The following is a 21,323-nucleotide window of genomic DNA, read 5'->3' on the forward strand; positions in this document are numbered from 1 at the left end:
AAGATTTTAAGTACTATACCAGAAAGAGTTGGGTGATAAAAATCACCTTTTCTTGACTTTTCCATTTAGAATTTTAATGTGTTTAAGTGAACTGTATATGTGGGAGTGTTCTGCAAATAAGATTAGAAGCTTTGATGTAACCCTTCCAAAGAGATTATAAGATTTAGGATTTGGGCTCAGACATGTACGTGTCCTCAAATGAGAGTTTAAAAAATATTGGATTTGTTGTTTTTATTTTCCTTTGCATACAAAGAAATACTGCCTTCTTCATTAAGTGATGCTTGCATGCTAAGGAAGCTTGAAGAAATACCTTTCTATTTGTTATTGAACTGATATGGACTGTATTCTGAAGAGGAATTCTTTAAGTAAAAACACAAATCCAAAGGCCACCAGCTGGAGATATAAAAAAAGTTAGACATGAGCAGATAGTACATGTAGTTTCTATATGAGGTTTTCTTTTTTTACTTTGGGAGGTTATAACAGCTTTATAAAGAGTCATACTTACTTGTACACTACATACTTGTTTGGTGCCAGCTTACAACAAAAGTGGTAAGTGCCAATATTGCCACAGTCTCTGCAATATTAGTTTTCTGCACTGCAGGGTGCAGCCTAGCTCAGCCACGCTCTTGTCTGCTGGGGCGCACGTACCCCCTGTACACCCAGCAGCCATACGTTGCGCAGCCACAGGGCTTGCAGCAGGTGAGCTACCTCTCGTTCATCTCCTCCCTTCTCCCCACAACAAAGAGCCCTTTTGCTGGTATGATGATTGCTGGTGGTGATACTTTGAGAAGCTGACATGGTGCTGCTCCCGTCTAGGTAGCAGCCGTGCAGAATGTTTGGCAGTTTAGTGTAGGTGGCTGGGGAAGAAGGAATTTTGGGTTCTTCTTGTGAATTGCTATGTGCTGCATAGATGAAATAGGTAAACGTATGCTAGCATTGCTGTGGGTACATAGACAAAACAAGGTTTGAAAGGAAAGATGGTATTGTCTGGTTGAAATTTTGAATAAAAATATGCAAGTTCTGAGGCACACAAGTCTTTTCATCTCTAACCATATGGAAGAAAAGAAGGTTATCAGGAGTAGTCAACATGGATTCACCAAGGGGAAACATGCCAGATCAATCTGATAGCCTTCTGTGATGGAATGACTGGTTGGGTACATGAGGGGAGAGCAGTGGGTGTTGTCTACCTTGACCTCAGCAAGGCTTTTGACACTGTCTCCCATAACACCCTCATAGGTAACCTCAGGCAGTGTGGGTTAGATGAGTAAGCAGTGAGGTGGGTTGAGAACTGGCTGAATGATGGAGCTTGTAGTTGGAGGCCTGTAGCTAGCGGTGTTCCCCAGGGGTCGGTACTGGGTCCAGTCCTGTTCAACTTGTTCATCAATGACTTGAATGAAGAGACAGAGTGTGCCCTCAGCAGCTTTGCTGATGATACAGAACTGGGAGGAGTGGATGACACACCAGTAGGCTGTGCTGCCATTCAGTGAGACCTGGACAGGCTGGAGAGTTGGGTGGAGAGGAACCTAATGAAGTTTGACGAAGGCAAGTGTAGGGTTCTGCACCTGGGGAGGAACAGCCCCACGCACCAGTACAGGTTAGAGGCTGACCTGCTGGAAGGCAGCTCTGTGGAGAAGGACCTGGGAGCATTGGTGGACAGCAAGCTGGCCATGAGCCAGCAGGGTGCCCTGGTGGCCAAGGAGGCCAGTGGGATCCTGGGGTGCATTAAGAAGAGTGTGGCCAGCAGGTCAAGGGAGGTGATCCTCTGCCTCTACTCTGCTGTGTCCAGTTCTGCGCTCCCCAGTTGAAGAGAGACAGGGAACTATTGGAGAGGGCCCACTGGAGGGCTACAAAGATGATGAGGAGGCTGGTGCTCCTCCCTGATGAAGAAGGGCTGAGAGCTGGGCCTGTTTAGCCTGGAGAAGAAAAGACTGAGAGGGGATCTTATCTTAACGGTGAGTGTCAAGAGGATGGTGCCAGGCTCTCTTCAGTGGTGCCCAGTGACAGGACTGGAGGCAACAGGCACAAACTGCAGCACAGAAAGTTCCCTCTGAATATGGGGAAAATGTCTTTACTCTGAGGGTGATGGGGCACTGGAACAGGCTGCCCAGAGACGCTGTGGAGTCTCCTTCTTGGAGATATTCCAAACCCGCCTGGATGTGATCCTGTGCAACCTGCTCTGGGTGAACCTGCTGTAGCAGGGGGTTGGGCTAGATGATCTCCAGAGGTCTCTTCCAATCCCATCCATTCTGTGATTCTTCATGTCACATTTATGAAATATCTTTGAATGGTTTATGTTATGGAGATGAATAAACTAAACACTGGATTTAAAGTTTAGGATTTTAACTGAATGTCCCATCATGTATGAGGTATGTCTGCAAGGTGTTTATGAAGTTGCTGTACTTTGGGCCCCTCAGCTGCTTAAAATTTAAGTACATGCGTAACTGGTTTCCTGAAACAGATGCAAATTGTTCAAATCTGGCAAGAATAAACCCTCAATTGTCAATTATTCTTGTTCATATGATTCACTGTGACTTAACAAACTGAATTATAATTAGTCGTGCCAAAAATTTTGCACTTCTTTTTTTGTTTGTTGATAGGATTACTGCTAGATGGAGGAAAATAGTAGAGTGACTAAAAATGTTCAGTTTTTTTCCTCTGTTTCATACCATTAATTTTTAGCTTTGCTCTAAATTATTCAAGGTGAACAACAGTTAAGCAATGGATAGGATTTTAAAATAGAGCTAGAAGAATGTGTTTTCATTTGCCTCCTTTTCAATTTTTGGAAGAAGAAGTAGCATTCTAGTAAAAAAGAAAACCAACAGGTCCAAACAGACCAAGGGTGTCCAATGTTAAGGACTATGTAGTTCTGGGTTAGCCTTGATTTGTGGACTGAGGGATTCTTGAGTTCCTGATTTAAAATAAATCACATACTAGCTGTGCTAACATCACAGACACTGGGAGCTCTGGGACTACTGAGTCTGAGAGAATCCTGGCCTGAAAGGGACCTTGGAGATCAGGTTTTCCCAAAAGGCACCTCTGTGGGCTGTGGAAATCAGAATGACTTTTGGAACCATGTTTGGGTCTCAGGTAGCTTTGCGGATGTTGCCTACTGAAGTGTGATTCTTCAAAAGGTCTGAAATGCCATTAAAATGAAATGGGTTTTGGTGATTTTCTAATATGCTTTTCTTTTTAAAGTTCCATGACACAGTATGTAATGAAAAAGTTGAAAAAGTCTGAGTCAAAAAACTCGTTAATTTGTAAGGTATTTTCCCCTGTGCTTGATCCACTTCCACTTGTTGTCATGTCTTACACCTCAGCAATACAATCTCTATGGCAGGGAACGTTGAAGTGAGGCACCTACTACAAGAAATATCTAATTTATTATTGGGGCAGCTAGGTACTACAGTAATACAAATAATTAGCGTTAAGTGGCCTTTAATGAGGGATTTAAAGAGAAGAGTGTATTGCCTTTATAGACTAGTTCATTAGACGTGAATGTATGTTAAAAAGTCCATTTTAATTTAGTGCTTCATAAATAAGAGTGTCTTGTCATAGAGTAAAGAGGCAATGACTTTTCTTATACTGGCCTCACCTCATTATCAGGAAGATATTGGCAAATACAGAGAGCAGAAGAAGAACCATGCGATGATTTCTAACCCAACCATGTCCTCAGAATTGCCTTCCCAGATATTTTTTTTAATAATGCTTTGTTGATATTTTAAATACGTGCCTTGTCTCTGCCTCTCTAGGCAGGATCATGCTTGGGAGCTCTTACTTGATTTCTGCAACTGATCCTTTGAAGAAAAGATTTCTCATTTTTACTTCCATAATCTTAATAGAAATAAATTAAAAATTGAAAAGGGGGGTGGAGAAATAGTCTCAGTTATGGTGATAGGCTGGAAATACCTAAAAATGTATAATTTAACTGCAAGGTGATATAGGTCTACAATATTCAGAGGGTCAGCCCTTCACAAGAAATTATTTAGTGGACTAGAATTAGGTGTAATAGCCTAAAATGTAGTCTGAACATATGTGAAACTTCCTGACTGGCAAGTCCATTAGTCTTTGGAATAGTCACAAGAGAAGTGGTAGAAGCCAATGACTTGATAATTAAATATTACACTGGAAAATTTGTTATAGGAAATTATTCTGCCTCGGTTTGGGAATAAACCAGGTTACCTAATAAGACTTCTGAATCTGTAGAATACCCCCTCATGAGATAATTTTATTTTACAATAAAGAAAGTATCTTTTCTCCACGCAGCTTTGGAACAATTGCTGTCTCTGTTTTGGTGATACTCTTGGGATCAAAGGCATCTCATGTGTTACCACAACATTAATGTTTGTATTTGTTAGGCTTTGTAAGATAACTGTCAGTTGTACAAAAAGACCTAATAAATACCACCTACCATCACTTTTAGGGCAGTGTATTCATAGCAAATTTTGATCTAAATTTGTAAGCCAAAAATCAAACACGTTAATTAGATATGAGGAAAAGAAAGGATCATTATAAATATTTTTTTTTGTTGGTTGAAACAAACATGAAGTATCTCAATGAAAGGAAGGCAGCTAGAGCAAAATTCCCATTCATAAACATGCATCCAGTATTTTGTTATCTTCTTTATCTACAGGGTATTTTAAAAATGAATTAGATACTGAAGCAATTAAGACATAAAGCAGTATTTTCTGAACTACTCATCGAGTAATCCCAGTCTTAAACATATAATTGTCAATAACACAATAAACATTTATAGCCTGTGTATACCCCTTATGAGAAGTGTTTTCCTGTTGTGATGTTTGCTTTCCAGGGAAAGTGCGCTTTGTCCAAATCCTATTGTATAAAATGTCCTTTACTACAGATGCTTTATGTGTAAAAATAAACACTCAAATTTTATCCAGAAGGCCCTTTTGAGTTTTGGAGAAGCACCATTTTTATATTTTACTCATAAACTAATTTCTGTTTTCCCCATAGCTCAGATTCTGCTTGAAAGTTAGAAACATGGTGATCCTGCTTCATTTTTTTGAAGAATTTATTCTGAAAAATAACATACTCTAAGATAGCTCTGAGTGACACTGTTGTGCTCCCCCTGAGTCAAATTCTCTCAGATAAATGTGGTTGTCAATTTTGTTATTGTGAAAGACTCAAGTTTTTGACTGCATCTACTTCTTTGTTTTGGAATGTGAACAACAACAACACAGGGATGAAGTTTTATTAAAGGAAGAATTTAAGTAGAGAGGGTTTGGTAAATGTGGTTGTACATGGTTTTTTTTAGGAATATAACCTTAGGAATTTTTTGGCTTTTCTTTCAGTTTTTAGGAGCAGTAATATTTTAGAAAAGACCCTTTCTCAGTCACCAGGCTTTGAACCACCATTTTTCACCATTGTTTTCTTTGTTTCCTTCAGCTTCCTTTCTAAAGAAACCTCCTTTCATTACAGTATCCACCAGTGTGTGTAAGGAAGGTCACAAGGCCAGCTGGAGTTGTGAATCATAACAGAGACAGAAACAGCTACATTTGGTCAATACCAGTTTTGTTCATCTGTTCTTCCACTTCCCATCCAAACCATTTCTCCAATATACATGTTGTCCAAAATGTCTCACACGAGAGAGATGTTTTTTCTTAAAAAGCTAATCCCTTACAATTCAGAGCACCAGCATAATCTCTTAGGTACCAAATGTGAATTTATCCAACATTCCGAACAGAAAAAAATCCCCCAATATCTAAATTCTGAAGGAGTGTAAGGATCCTACAGCTATAAACAACTCATTAGTAATATTAAATAGACTTTCTGTCCTTAAATTCTTTCATACCCACCTTATCCCAGGTATACCCTACACAGAGCACTGTCTGCTGCCATGAAGACCAAGGTGCTGGAGGTTTGACTGCTCATGAAGGCCAGGAAAATACCTTGGTTTCGTTCACAGACATTTAGACACTGGCAGCATGACACTGCAGGTCTGAACAGACATGGCAGCAAAACAGGCAGAATGGTCTCCTCTCACACCAGCGTAGCCTGAATGGCTCTGGGCATCACAGACCACTCATTCCATGGTGCAGGTGACATTGACAGAGTAGTTCAACCTGGGACGGAGGTGTGATGTTTCTGAGTGGCTGACAGAGCACCGCTAAGAGGGAACTGCAATAATCCATATGTGAGATGCAAAAGCATGGCCATGTACAGTAAAGTCCACTCTGAAAGGAAAAAAAAGTGGCCATTTTAATTGCCTAAGTATAATTCACAGAGTGAAACTTATCAGAAGGCATTTGTATGTCAGCAATGAGACTAACTTTGCAAAATGTATATATTTACTTTGTAAATTAACCAGAGAATGTGTAATTTATTTCTTTTGCTACTTCTTCATTAAGCCGTAGTGCTGAACTGAATTATATTTGCCATAAAGCTTGTTCAGTAATTTATTTCCAAATGTAAGGAATGCATCTCTGTTTCATACTTTAAATGGAGTAAGCCTGTTACTACAACTATAGTTGATTAGGAATGCTGTCTAAAAGTCCTAATTTAAAATGGAACTAAATGTGCTGTAACTTTAAAAGGTTTGCTACCTTTAAAGAAAAGGAAAAAATGTTTCTTTCAAACCCATAAGCTCCTTTACCCAGAGCTTTTGTGAATATACAAAACTGGAGAAAGATGAAAGCTCTGGCTTTATTTACATGTCACTACAGTAGAAAGACAAACTCTAAATAACTGTCAGTCCAGCCACAAAGTGTTCTCATTAGCTTTACCAGGGAGCCACACCTCTTCTCGTGTTGGAGGGAAATCTGATCAGAAGGGACCGGCTTCTCTTCCCTGCTGGAGAGAATCAGAGGCGGAGGTTTTCCTTAATGCCTGACAGCTCCACAGCTGTGGCTGTGCCTGTCGAACATCTGTCTGGAACACCCTCTTCTAGCTGGGTGAATGTGGCAGCTTCATAAAGTGGTGGGCCTCCCGAGGCACCCCAGAATAAAAGGGGGCACTGAGATACGTTGTCTCTATCAGCAAGCACACGCGCTGCCCCAGCAGGGCGAGAGCTACAGAAGCTCATCCTTGTGTAAATACACTTCATGTAGCTAAAGCCCCTTTCCCAAATGTATTGTCGGTGAAGTAGCCATGGCAAATATGAAACATTCTGAATTTCTTGTTAAAAATTGGCTGAGGAATGTGGTGAATGTCTGAGCTTTGTGTGTATTGTGGCAACTGAAACGGGGCAGGGCAAACTCCAGCTGCCTCTGCTGCAGCCACATGTGCATCCAGAGGAAACACACTCCTGAGCCCTCTTCTTGGTTCAAGCCACAAGGTGATCTATGCGTTTTTGGACCATGCTCTTGGGAAAAGAAAAAAACTACCCACTTAGAACAGCAATGTATTTCCATAAAAACTTTGAGATTTTTCAAGTTGTGTTATCTTCAGTATTTGATTGAGAATCATCGGAGATGGTGCTTAATTTCATCAGTAGTACCTCTGAACTGATTACCAGTATGTTTCCACTTTTAGCTAATAATTTCCAGTTCTGGAACAAGATATTTTTTTGAAGTCTAGCATTGTTCAGGAACTACTTTGCAAAAAATGAAGCACTTCAAGAGCTCACACTTTTCCACTTTCCCCAGGAGTGTTGACAAAGGCCTTCTTTTCCTGTGAGAAAGTTTTTAATTTCCAGCATTGTTATTGAATTGCCATATGGCCTTGGGCAAGTTACTGAACATTTTCTGGATCTTGGTTTATCTGTTTAGTAGAGTGCTTGCACAGCACAGTGCACATACTAGCACTTCAAAAGTCAGCCCAGCCAGTGCCATACCTCTGTTCAAGTACTTTCAGGGAGGAGCAGCAGAACTGCAGTTTATCATCCTTCTGCTTGGAGGGATAGAGGGTGATATGTACTTTCTGCTTGTCCTCAATCAGCGTAATACATTCCTCAGGAGTATATTTTGGAACAAAAGGGAGAGAAACAGAGGAAAATTGAGAGATGGGCCCCCTTTAGTTGGATGCTTAATTTCCTGGCACGTTAAGTGTAAGTTTTCTCTTCTTGGTACAAGTGTCCTACCTCTGGGAACTTTCTAGAGCCATCGTCTAATGCCTATGACTATACTCCAAAACTGTTACTGGGTGCAGATCGAGGGGTATCCTTGGTGAGCCAAGAGAGGTGATTGGAATACTAGAACTCAAAGCTAAGCAGGAAGGTGAGGGACAGTTTCAAAAAAGCACAGCTTTGGAGAGAATTCTCAGCAAAGGAAGCGGAAGCAATGGCACTTAGTTCTTGAGGCAGCAACTGCAGGAGATGCAAATACAGGGAAACACAGCCACAGATATTGCCTAAGTCGTGTTCAGAGGCTGGAGGGAGTAAGAGGAGGAGAGTGGTGACTTTGGGAAAGACCCCTGCACTGGACCCAGCTCCACCCTGGAAACACAAGGCACTCACAGTAGATAGCTGCTTACAACAGCATTGGCTACCCGACTGCTGGCCTTGCTGTGGTTGAAGTCCTCATCAAATCACAGCACAGTAGATCAGTTTTGACTTGCAAGAAGTAAAAGAAGAAATCTCAATGAGATCTGCAGATCAAACAAGACACATAATTAACTTCATCCCTGCTTATTCACACTGAACCTCCCTACCATCTCTTCTCTCCCCATTAGGCCAAATTGTAATATTTGCCACTGTCCAAAGTAAGGCTTGAGGCAGGAGGGTGCAGTATTTACACTGTACTGTGGAAAAATGTCTGACTATATATTATTACTACACTGTCTTTCCAGTGTCCTTTGGATGAACAGTACAGGGAAAATAACAGTGGTTTTGTTTACAAAGTCCCAGAGGAATGAATTTTAACAGGTTTTATGTCAGTTTTCCTAATATCTGTGAGGGAATACACAGCATTGTACATTTTTTACTACCCCCTCTCTCTTAGTAGGATAGGTTGTTGTATCATTGTCTCTTTTAAATGGCCTGTAGTACCAGTTCCTAATACTGGAACAATCTGCTTTATGTGGTGGCTACTCATATGCATATCAAGCAGCAAGTGCTAACTGGGACAGGCCCACAGTGAGCACCACCGCCTCACTAGGAGGGCTGGGAAGGGGAAGCTCAGAGGAAGAGCTTAGGGGTGATTTCTGACACAAAAGAATGTGTAACCAAAGTTCATCTTTTATTTCAAAATTTAAATTCAATATGAAGATGCAGTAGCATCTGCTCTACTGCCTGGTTCTACATGTTGAGGAGCCTTTGATGAAAACAACATCCACTCTTTGTTGAAACTATAAACAAAAATCTGCTGACTTCTTTTAGACAGGAATGCTATACTGCCTATGACTTAATTAAAAACCAAAAAATTATTCTGATGTGCCATGAGAAAATCAATTCCTTTTCTGACCACAGAATAGTTTGCATGTTTTAAATATTAGGTATGTATTTTGCTTAGTGTAATTTTTAAAATTTTGTTTAAAGACACAGTTCTTCAAGGCTGAAAAAAATGCTTCCTTTAATTTATAATATTTTTTTTAATTGCATTAATGAGAAGTGTTTGAAACATACAGCCAACTGATGTAAGAACACAGGTGCGGATAAAACCTCTGGATAGTTATCATGCACTTGTACCTCCTTTTTCTTAGTAGCCCTATGATAAGAATAAAGCCAGTTTTGAAAATACAAGTGTGACATACTGCATTTGAGAGTAACCATGTCTAATGATAGGAAGTAATGACTTTATCTTTAAGCTGTAACTTAACGTAATTCTTTTTATATACTGTTCATTTTAGCACTAGCTGTTTCCAGAATATGTTAAATATTTAATATGACAATGCCCACATGATATTTATATGTAGAAGATTTACATCTACTAATCCAAGTCCACATAAAGCTGTTATCCAGAGCTGCAGCTTTCTAATTTATGTACATACATGCATACCTATATGTACAAACAGGCAACTGTTTTTCACACGGAAAGATAGCTCTCAGATGTGCAAACCAGTAAAATATTCCACACTTTCACTATTGTTGCAAAAAAGGAATTTAACAGTCAGCTATTCTAAGGAATAAAAGCTCTCTAATATAAAAAATACCTTTATTAGAACTAAACTGAGTCTGCTGAAATGAAATAATTGGGCTGTGAAAAATTAATCTAAGCAGTAGGATAAAAATTTGAGATATTTACTCTCTTTTTAACTTGTCCAGCCTTTAGTCAGGTATACTGTCACTAAAGGCAAAGATTAATAAAAACAGGGAAAGCTCACAAACATTGCCCATAAAGAAGACTTACAAGAGGATAGCTGTCTCAGCCTTGCTTATTTTAAGAAAACTTTGCCTCTAGTTTTAGAAGTATTTTGCCAAGGGGACTTAAAACTGCTGTGGACCTTCCAGCAGGGACCACACCTTTGCAGGTACAGATTTATATTTAGAATGTCAAGGGCCTTCAAAATGTGCCCAATTAATCATAGCCTGCAGAGCCCAACCTCCATGGTAATTTTTTTGCTGCACTTTGTGCCCCCAGTCCTGCCCCACCAGTCCAGGAGAAGGCAGCTTTAGCTGGGGACAGCCTGTGAGGAGAAAAGCCAAGGGACAAGATGTGTCTGGAGCCTAGGGCTTCTTGCTAGTTTAACCTAGAAAAGGGCTGGAGAAGCCTTGAGCAGAGAAAACGTGCTTTATTAAAGCTCCTCATGTGTGTATTTAAACTGCAAGTCTTCAGAGTACTTTCCAGCTTGTGAGTCCAAATCCTGTGACCAAATACATGTTAGAGCAAGATCCAGGAATGAACAGGTCATCTGCTGTCTTCTGCTAAATCCTGGTTTCCATGGGAAGAAACACAGACACAAGGATCAGAAAGAAGCCATGTCATGTTTCTGAGTATGGTCCTGAATATGGACCAGGACAGGACAATGGATCATACCTGGGAGCCGTGCAGAGGAGCATATCTACCTAGAGGAGGATGTATCCAAATGTACTGTCGGAATATCCAAGAGGATCAATCTATTATGAACCAGGGCTTATGCAACAGTTTCTAGCAAGGCTGCTTTTAGGAATAAGCAAGTGGGCAAAAAATGTCTCTGTTGCTAGATTCCTGGACAGACAGGTTTACTGCTGTTCCTGGTATGGATAAGAGTATCTAAATACATGGAACCATGGCTGCTGCATGTGAGGGAAACCTACTTCTGCCCCTTGATCCTCCTCCCTTCTTTCCTGGTGGCCATTCATTACAGCGGGTGGAAAGTTCAGTTTGATTCTCTTAGAGTAGTGGAAGCGTGCTGCAAATATGTCCTGTTAGTTCTGGTAGGGTTCATCCAGCAAAACTTTCTTGCCCTGATAATTGATCCACCTTATCAGTATTTGCATAAAGCTTTGCTTTAATTCTGTTCCATTTGTATTAGTTGGAAAGGCAAAAGTAGGTTATATAAAGGAAGAAAAAAGCCCTTAAAAAAGCTCAATTTAAGGGAGGGATGGGTAAGAGATGTGAAAATTGAGGGTCATGTTAAGAATATTCCCCTGTCTAAGGTAGAACTGGTTGGTATTTTAGCTGTCATTAATGAGTTCTCATAGTGACTTCTCAACCTTGGACAACAGGGAGAGCACTGAACTCGCTCATTTTGGGGAAAGCTCCTTCTCTCTCTGCAGTTCAGTTTCTTAACAGTTAAAATGAGAGGACTTACATTTCCAGGGCACTCTTTAAAATGTGCTGGTGCAAGGAATAAGCAAGGTATTAGTACTGGAAAGTTGGCTAAAGGTTTCCCATTGTTCATCACTCATTGCTCATCTCATTCCTCTTTCATCAGGTAGCACTCATCATTCTCACACGATAGCAGTCAGCCTCTTTTGCTGTTTATCTTTCCATTTACATGCACTTAAAAAGTAGTAAACACTGAAATTAAATACAGTGTATTAAAACAGCTGATGCATGTTGCATACCTAATGGAGGCTTATTTGCAGCACCTAGCAGAAGAGGAAAGGTGATGAGATAGGCAGTACTGGCATCATTTTAACTTGAAGACTACAGCAATGATCACTGTGTAAGCAGGCTGATTGTGACCAGGTAAAAGGTATGGAGGAGTATAGAGGAATGAAGCTGGGTTAATTAACATTGATAATATACTGCTGTGGGCTGGCTTCAGGGGCAGCGGGTTGGCTGATGGCCGGTTCCTGCTAAGTGGTTAAATAGCTCTAAGGGGTATAGAAGAGGAGCAGCCAATGAAGAGAGAATAGCCAATGAAGAGAGATCTGGAAAGGGAGGAGAGCGAGTGTCCTGGATGAGGAGAGACAAGGAGAAGGCAGCAGAGGCAAGAAGCTGAGGGACTGGCTTGAAGAGTATGAAGAAACAGCATGACCAGTAGATGGACCTTGGAAACCTTGGGGGAAATTGGTGGTTATGCCAGGGCAAGGTGTGCTAACTACCTATTGATGTTATCCTGGTATGTGATGGTAAAAAGACCTTGTTGCAGCTGGCTAGTTTTGAGAGTGCTGTGACAAAGGAGCACTCACTGGAAGTTAGTACACATGCTGTGTACGATAACTCTGTTCTATTGTGAACAGAAATGTATACTGCTAGAAGTTCAATGTTATAGAATTTTTTAACAGTCTAAAACTATATAAATGTATGAGACCAGAATTAGTCCTTAGTAAAATGATAGGAATTTCCATGGAAACCATGAGGCTGCCAGGAGGTGAAGGTGGGACTTGTCCTGGAGATTAAATGTGTGTGTGTATATAGATATATCTTTTTTAAAATGTTATTGTTCTTTTTTGTATGGAGGAACATACAAGCATACTTGTGCTTCAGAAAGGAAAGGTACGAGAGGTAGAAGGAAACAAGGCTGTAACTTTCCTAAACACTACAAGCTATTCCAAATCAACTAATCATGCAGTGGTCCTCGGGGATTATCTAGAGTTTAATCTCTTAGCGGAACAGTTAAAAATGTGTGTGTGTATGTGTGTCTAGAAATGCTTCCCCTAAGAACGTGAAGTCATTGTGGATTGTCTTTTACTATACTTCCCACCAAGCTTCTAGGTCTATGTTTTCCAATACAATTGATGAAATATATTTTGCACTAATAATTCCATCAAGAACAGACTCCTGTCCTTACGTGGATGATGCTCATCAGTACCTGTGTTTGTGTTCAATTTACAAGGGATTCAATCTTAACCTCTCTTAAGACACATAGAACAACCTGCCATGTCAATACTTCATCTGACTTACCCCTTAATGTGCAGAAAGTTGTTTTAACAGCTGTATTAATAGAGTTAAAATATCAGAAATAAAAATAGAAAACCCATTCAGTTTCTTATGAGAGAGAAGGTATCAAAGGTGTATGTCACACAGCATGACAACGAGACAGGGTTCAGAGTTGGGTTATTTTATTCATTTTATATTTATCTCATGCAAAAGGTATTTAAATATAATGCATCAGATGATGGTTATTTTTTTGCTGAAGTCGATGGAAGAACCAGAGCGAAAAATCTGGATTCTTCTTTTTAAGGTTAGCACAAGAGATTTAGTACTGATCTCCAAAAAGGGTATTTTTTTCATGTGCCTAAGCCCATGATTTAGTACATATCCACAAAACTGGTGCTTAAACTCCATCTTTGTTTCTGCCAGTAAGTCTGTGGCAAGCAACCTCCATGTTTCCACAGAGAATGAACTACTTGGAGGACTTGGCCCTACCATCTGAGTCGGTTTTCTTGGATTTACTCTTACTGTGCTGTATTGTGCTTGACAGGTGTGAAGGTCAAACGGATCCAGCATCAAAGGCGCAGAAAGCCAGAAATTTTGTACCTGTGTCCATGTTCCCTACCCCAAAAAATCATCTCTAGAAATGTACTTCAGGAACATGACAGATCCATGTGCAAGAAGAAGAGGGATCACAAGCCCACATTTTCTGCTCTTGAAATTTGATCTAACTTGGTGTCTTGATATTTCATTGTAAGCCTTTTTCTCTCTAGCTTTTCAGCAATGGAAAAACTGGGATAAAATATTTACTGTCAGAAGGGCATGCACTGCTACAGAGCCTGTGCAGAGAAGAGGAATTACCTGTCCAAGTAAAGGTAGGTGCCAAGCTTCCCTCCATATGGTGTCTTCAAGTTCTTGCCACCCCAAGTGAGTTCCTACTGCACCGTTTTCCCCAAGTTGTTTAACTTTCCCTCTGCTCTAAATGGGAGCAGAAGCTCCTACTTTGGGGCTGAAGACTTCAGGGAATCATCGAATGTTTTGACATTCTGAGCTTTTTTTTTTAACTGAGGATTTCCGTGTCTCAGGCTGTTTCAAAAGACTGTGAGGCCCTAAAGCACCCAGACAATTTGAAGAATGTTACCTAGAATCACTACAAACAGCTTCGGTTTGCAAACACTTCTGAGGTAAGTGACTGCAAGCAACTGAATAGCCCCATTGAGTTCAACAGGACTGTTGACATGCGTCAGGTTATGTGTATGTGCTTGCTGACCCAGACCTAAGCAAAGATATTCTACCAGGATTTTCTCTTCTTCTTAAAACAATGGCTGTGCTACAGAATAGCATTCAGACATTTCCATTTTGTTTTTGTAAAAGTCCATTGTTGCTTTATTGTTTCTCAGTCAACAAAGTTTCCTCTGTTATTGTCCACAGTTGGCATGGTTTTTTTCTATCTTATTTTCCCCTTGATGTTTATAATTCATTGATATTGTACAAATTTGTGAGGTAATAAGATTTAAAAGATAGCTAGAATTAAATTGCAGTGCTGTTCTGGGATATTACTATGGTTGTTGACTCAGCAAAAACTGGATTCCCCAGTGTCATTCTAGAATTTGTGTTAGGAGAGCCTTTATGGCTATATATAGGTGTTTTTCTGGAACCATATGAAGTATGAAAACACACAAAATACCTAAATAGAAGATATAAAAATATGTGAAATAAGGACTAATCTGTAGATCCTCATCTTGCCTTACTGTACCCTTTTTCTGAGATCATTATGATTTCATAGTATAAGGGAGAAGAAATAGCTATTTTGCATCTTGGTACACTTTTTTGATACATGGAATACAAGTTGTAAAGTAGTTGGTACTAATGGATTAAGTAGTATTCTGTTTGTCCAAGTAGTTAGGAAGAGATATAGTATCTAGCTCTGTTTAAACCTATTTTTCCTAAAGAATGTCTGAATTGGCTACTCCATCTTATGCTGAGCACTGGGGTTTTTTTTATGCTTTAGGGATGGGCACATAGGGTGGCACAGTCCAAAGGCAGGGATGGCCTCTGGTGACACTACAGATATGAAACTGAATATACTCAGCTTGCACAGCAGAGTATTTCTAATGTTTGTATTTCTGAATGGGTTTATTGAAAACATAAATAAAAGAAAGGTGAGTCTCGCCTTCAATTTCTTCAGGATGGATAGGGCAGAGTGCAGACGTTTAATTTTATGAAGTGAAATAGGAAGCCAGGGGTTTGTGTCTGTTTATTTCAGGTGACTGGTTAATTTCTAAAAGCAGTCTTCATAAGCTGTAATGAAAGAAAAAATTATTATAATTACCACTGGAGGAATTTTTTTTTTTGGTTTCTCATTATAGAATATTAGTTAGAAATCTTGCAATCGAAAACATGGAGACTATTTCTGGATAGGCTTTAATTTCCACATCTTAGGGAATTTTGATTTAGAAAGCTCATGTTCATAGAGCATCCTGAGTTGGAAGGGACCGGCAAGGATTACGGTACAAATTTATAACCTGTCTGCGGAGGGGAGAATTGGGTTGAGTGTCTTGTGTGCAATAAATGTTTTGGGAAGAGCTACACTTAAAGAATATTCCTGAACAAGGTGAGGTTTTTGGCCATTCTTGTCATGCAAGGGGGACCCCTGTCCTCACAGCTCAGCTTCTGTGAAAGTCTTGTTGTTGGTAAGCATCGGCCTCTTGCACCAATTAGCTGTTGTCAGAGAAGGTGCCCATCATGAGAGATGATGGTCAAAGAAAGAGAGCTCTGAGTAGCAGGGCAGACACCTCTGCCCTAACTCTACATGGTGAAGAGCGTGGTTAGTTCATTGGGTTGACAAGTACAAAAAATTATAGATGAAGCTTCTTCAGAATAAATTGATTCAGAACTGTAATGAGGTGCAATAATCAAAACCAGAACCTAAAACACAAAAGAAAAACTTGGTTGGACGCTCACAAGTGAGTGGTGCAGTTCTATTTCTGTCTTGGTCCTGCAAACATCCTGCAGCAAAGTCTGAAAGATCCTGGGCTGTCACCTAAACAGGGAGACAGGTATCTTTCATCAAGGGAAAGGTTATAAAGGAAGCAAGTCATTAAAATAAATGTATCGCTTCCACTGTCTCTTATTCATGCTGAAGTTGAGGTTTAGCTTGTTGTTCCAGTGGAATATGGGTGGTGCTCTGAGGTGGCCAGAGATGTCTGTGTTACAAGAGGTCTCTGAGCAGCCTGGACAGCTCAGTCCTGGCTTCCTTAATGGCTGTTTAAGAGTGTGACTGAGGGACTGAGTCTTATGAGACTGTATAGGTGGAGGCTCTGGCAAAGAAGGCAGCATGCAAACATAAAATATTAATCTTCGACATTTGTCCTGTGATGAAGTTCATCTCAGAGCTGAGAAAACTGATGTTTGTGGAGAAGCAGGCACTTGTGGCCTTGCATGGCACCTGATGCTACAGGGAGATGTAGCTTGGGCGTGGATACAGACATCCTTCTGTATGAGCAGAAAAAGCCAACCTGAAAAAGCACCATGCTGAAACCTGCCAAAGATGCTGAGGACTGAGGCAGCTGACAGAGAGATCTGATGAATAAGACATTGTGCAGCTAAATACATTAGCAGACCACGAGGTACTTGAATACCCTGACAATGAAGGCTGCCTAAGCAATCCAGCTAAATAAATAGACACAATCCACTAGTTTGTGGGGTCTGGTGGAAATTGTTTCACAGTCTGTCTATGAAATTCAAGAATGTAGGATTTTGTTGCAAATCGGGTCTGGTTTAATTTAATGAACTAGTATTAACAAGCTTCATGTTCCGCATCTTTCACTCTCTCTCAGCTGTGTAGTATTCATTAAAAAGAATATATGCAAATTTTAGCAACATAAACAGAATTTAAAATAAGGGATAACACAACAAACACTCAGGAAAGCTTTCTGGTTTTCCTTCAGGATGAGTAGTCTCTTTGCTATATCCTATCCTCTAGTTTGTCCTTTAAAATGCTGCCACTGCATCAATTAGAAAAGGCCACAACTTCACCAATCCAACAAGGGCACTGGGAAGAACTTTCCTAGCTTTGTCCCATAAAACAGACCTTGGTGAGTGAACCAAATCCTACCTCCACTGGGGTCAGAAGGAGCTTTGCCTGAAGGGCAAGGTGGCCTTCTCTGTCTGAAGCCAGATCTTTTCTCATACATCAAGAACTCTTAATGGTAAAATAGAAGAGCAGATGCCATCCCCTTTCACTGCTTCTCCAGGTGAAGTGTAAACCTCAGTGCATGCAGCAGTAAATTCCTTTAAACATTTATGTGAGCTGAAGTTGCTTCATCTGTTGACCTTGGCTCAATGTGCAGCACTTCATCTAACCACAGTTGCACATATCAGATGGGCAGCACAGATGGAGTGCCTGTGCTGTATGCCTGAGTTTTTCCTTTTCTTCTGCATAGTGCTCTGCTTCTTCTTTCTTCCTTTTCTACCTGGTCAGTTGAGTCTCATCTGTTGCCTGTTCTGTGGTCATTGAGACCTGTTATGGTAATGGATGCCCTTTCTGGTGAGAGAATGGTAGTTCCATTGCATTGTCCTTCTTTTTTGCTGCATTTACAATTTAAGAGTTTATTAAAGTCTTTTTCTGTACCAGTCCCCACAGCAGTTAGTTATTCACTCTAATAACAAACAGTTTCCATCTCTGTATAACAACAACAACTGAGGTAAAAGTATCTCCTATATTCCAAGTCCTAAGAAAGCAAGATTTGTGGAGGATTTAACAGTAAAACCAGTGCTTGTGGAAGATGCTGCACTTGCAGCTGTGGAGACAGTGGTCCTCTGATGGCGTGGCAGAAAACCAGGGCCAACAACATGAAAGCAAAATTACTCTTTTGGCGAGCTGCCATAAATTAACTTGTAGTTGTGACCTTGAGGACCAAAGGGTCTACAGTCTTCTATGTTTTAGGCCCTAGTCCAAATGAGCTCTGACCTCTTCCTGGACAGAGGGGAGTCAGCAACATTTTGCTGAGACCAAATGCAGAAGGTTTGAATGTGTGTCTAGAAGTGCAAGATGAAATTTAACTTACCGATTGGAGGCAAGGGAGGATGAGGGTGGAAAAAAAGCCAGATGCACCAAGTTTATAGACAGCTAAAAAGATGCATTGGCCTTGCTTTTTCTCAATTAAAAATATTGTCTGTTTTAAATCTCTTACTTTGTGATTTGTTCAGAAAAAAGTGAATTCATTATTGCATTTCATTAAATGGTAGATTGTACATAATTTTATCAAATAAGAAGTGGAGCAAAGTAGAAATATAAGCCTAAACCCCATTCTTGTTTAGGTGTATAATTCTTTCTCCTGCTTTGCATGCCTGGAACTAATGTGGCATTAAGTATATTCTAATTTTAAAGAATTTAATACATGCATAATCTGCTTTACAAGCAGAGATTAGATTTTTTCATATTAAAATAAATTGGGACAACTGAGAAGCAGAACTTAGGGCATATTCATTTGAACAAAATAGGCAAAATCCTTAATTTTTTAACATTCTTTTTAAAGCATTGATATACTATATTTTAAAGAGTATTGTGTGAAGCTTTCATTGAAAAGGACTCATATGTTCTGTGATTTGAAAAGAAAAATTAAGGCAATACAATTGTACCTGTAAGCTTGTATTTATTGTATGCATTAGTGGTCTCAATATTTTAAAACACAGAAACAGGTGCTTATATACAGTTCAGAACACCTGATCTGTTGCAGAATTATTTGCTAAGAACAAAGTCTCAGCTTTGGGAGATATTCAGAAACATTCAGCAACTTAAAATGCCCTCATTTTTTGTTTGGGGTTGCAGGTTGGATCTGACTACCAGCAAGGGGTAGAGAACTTACCTCTGAAAATAAGTTCACTTAGAAAATTACACCAAGTTTAACATCCAAAAAATGGGGTGAAGTGGGGATAGTGGAGCATCACAAGGCGGTTTTAAAAATGCTCCACAGACTCTACTGCCCCCCAAACATCCTTTTGTTCTCTCAATAACAGGTCAGTTTTGAAGTTTATGGGTAGAAAACAATTTTTTCAGACATCCGAATTAACCTGTTCTTTTGTTGCAGAACATGGGTAAATCTTATCAGACTCCAGAGAGGTATGGCATTTCAAGTTTTAAATAGGAGAGCAGCGTCAAGGAGCTGGCATATGCTGGGACTTCTTTCTAAACCTCACAAAGTTCTTGTCAAAATAAAAAAAAAACATGCTCCTTTCTATGAATAATTTTAAATTATTTGGTCTTCAGTGTTCGAGGGAGTCTCAGGTTACTACTAAAAGGACTTTCAATGAGCGTGTGAGCCTTTTACAGTGTGTACCATTTTATTTGTGCCATATCTCTTTTATCAAATTAACACATAAAAAGTTAAACATAAAGAACATGAAAACATAAAAGTTTTCACCTAAGTGACCTTCTGTAGAGTAGATCTCTGCTAAGGAATAATAATATTACAGGCCTAATCCTGTTTCTGCTGATGTCCTTTACAGACTTGCAAGTAAATACACTTGTTTCTGTCTCTCACAAGTCATAAACAAGAACCTGACCCTACTCTCCCTCGCATACAGGCACAGACACACGCGCCTGAAGACACATCTACATAAAGATTGCAAGTGTTTATGCCTCAGCAAAGTCACAAACAGGACACTACCTGTCCTCTTAATTTTCTTCCATATGAAAAGGCAATAAATTTCATACAAGATTTGTTATGGAAAGGGCATCGACTGCATATCTTTCCTCACTGTCTGATTGCTTTGGTGGCATACACTTGTAACACCACCTTACTTCAGTCTGATATGGGAGAATTTTGGATGCAAAGCAGGTTTCATACCGTATCTTCTTCTTATGAATCCTGATCCCACTCCTCTTTTTTTCTCCTGCCATTTCACAAAGAACAGGTTTTTCCTTTTTTGTCGCTCTATTACGAAATTCACATTGACAGACAGACAGTGGGCTGGATCCAGCTTTTCCCAGTTTGGGCACTGCAGGACCTGAGGTGTGATGACAAGACCCAGCAGCAGGCTGAAGGAGGTGGGGGCAGCTCCCGAGCTGTGCGCCCAGCGCTGTGGGGTGCCTGGCAGCCTGACCCCCACAAGACAACAGAGAACAGCCACCCAACATTCCCGCTGAACTCAAAAAGCAGCGTGGGAGTCATTGGCAAGAAATGTCTCTAACAGGGCTCTGCAAGACATCTTAAGGTAGATTTCTGTCCTCCATGCTGCAGTGTGGTGTATGGTGCCAGACCATCACAGGCCAATACGATGAAATATTTTCAAAATGGCACAGCCATGCCTCCATGGTAATGGCAAATGGGGGAGGGTAGCAGTGATAGCAGTGCTGAGCGGCCTCCAGGCCACCTCTGGCAGGAATTTACTTCCTCTGCACTGCAGGAGGCAACAGAAGCAAAACGAGAGGCAGAAGTAGGCAGAGATGGTTCTTTATTACCAGAGTCAGGCTAAATACTTGCTACACAACTCTTTTGTATTTGAGGGGTACTTCAAATCCTACAGTGTGTTTATTTTGCCAAGTAGTCAAGGGACCACAAGGATTTTCCCCTCCAAACTGGACCAGTATTTCAGTGGGAGAGTACCAGTCTGCAGATATGAGTAGCTCTCTTCTGTGCAGCAACTGGCATGAAAACTTCTGGGTTTCTGTATGCTTTTCATGTAAAAAGTGACGCATATCATGTATCAAAAATCATAGTTTCAATGCATTTGAAAAGATTATCATGGATGAAGTGGTGACATGCTTTTATTTTGGTCTTTCACATATATAACGTACACTTAAAAAAGAGGTTACTGTCACATGTTGCCTTCAGTATCTCCTTTGCCACTGTATACAGTAGCTACTTGTCTATACCTCAGAAAAAGGGCGCCTGTATCACCCATGGGTGTTTTGCTTTGATCCAGAGAGGATCAGTAATGGTGCACACCTCTGGCAGTGTGTTTTTTTTGGAACGGGGTAACCTCCTGGTTACATCCACCAGGCTCTGGGGCCAATGCATTTATAAATATGTTTATAAAGATGTGTTTTTCTGAACAGAAGTGGGCATGAACCATGCATGAAGGAAAATGGGTGTTTAAATAGGGTTTGCTGATCCTAACCATTCTAAAATAGGTATTTCTTCCTATTTATACTTTTAATTATGCTTAAGCAGAGAAGCACTT

Source organism: Falco biarmicus, chromosome 3 (assembly GCF_023638135.1).
Source record: "Falco biarmicus isolate bFalBia1 chromosome 3, bFalBia1.pri, whole genome shotgun sequence".
In the NCBI taxonomy this organism is placed as follows: Eukaryota; Metazoa; Chordata; class Aves; order Falconiformes; family Falconidae; genus Falco; species Falco biarmicus.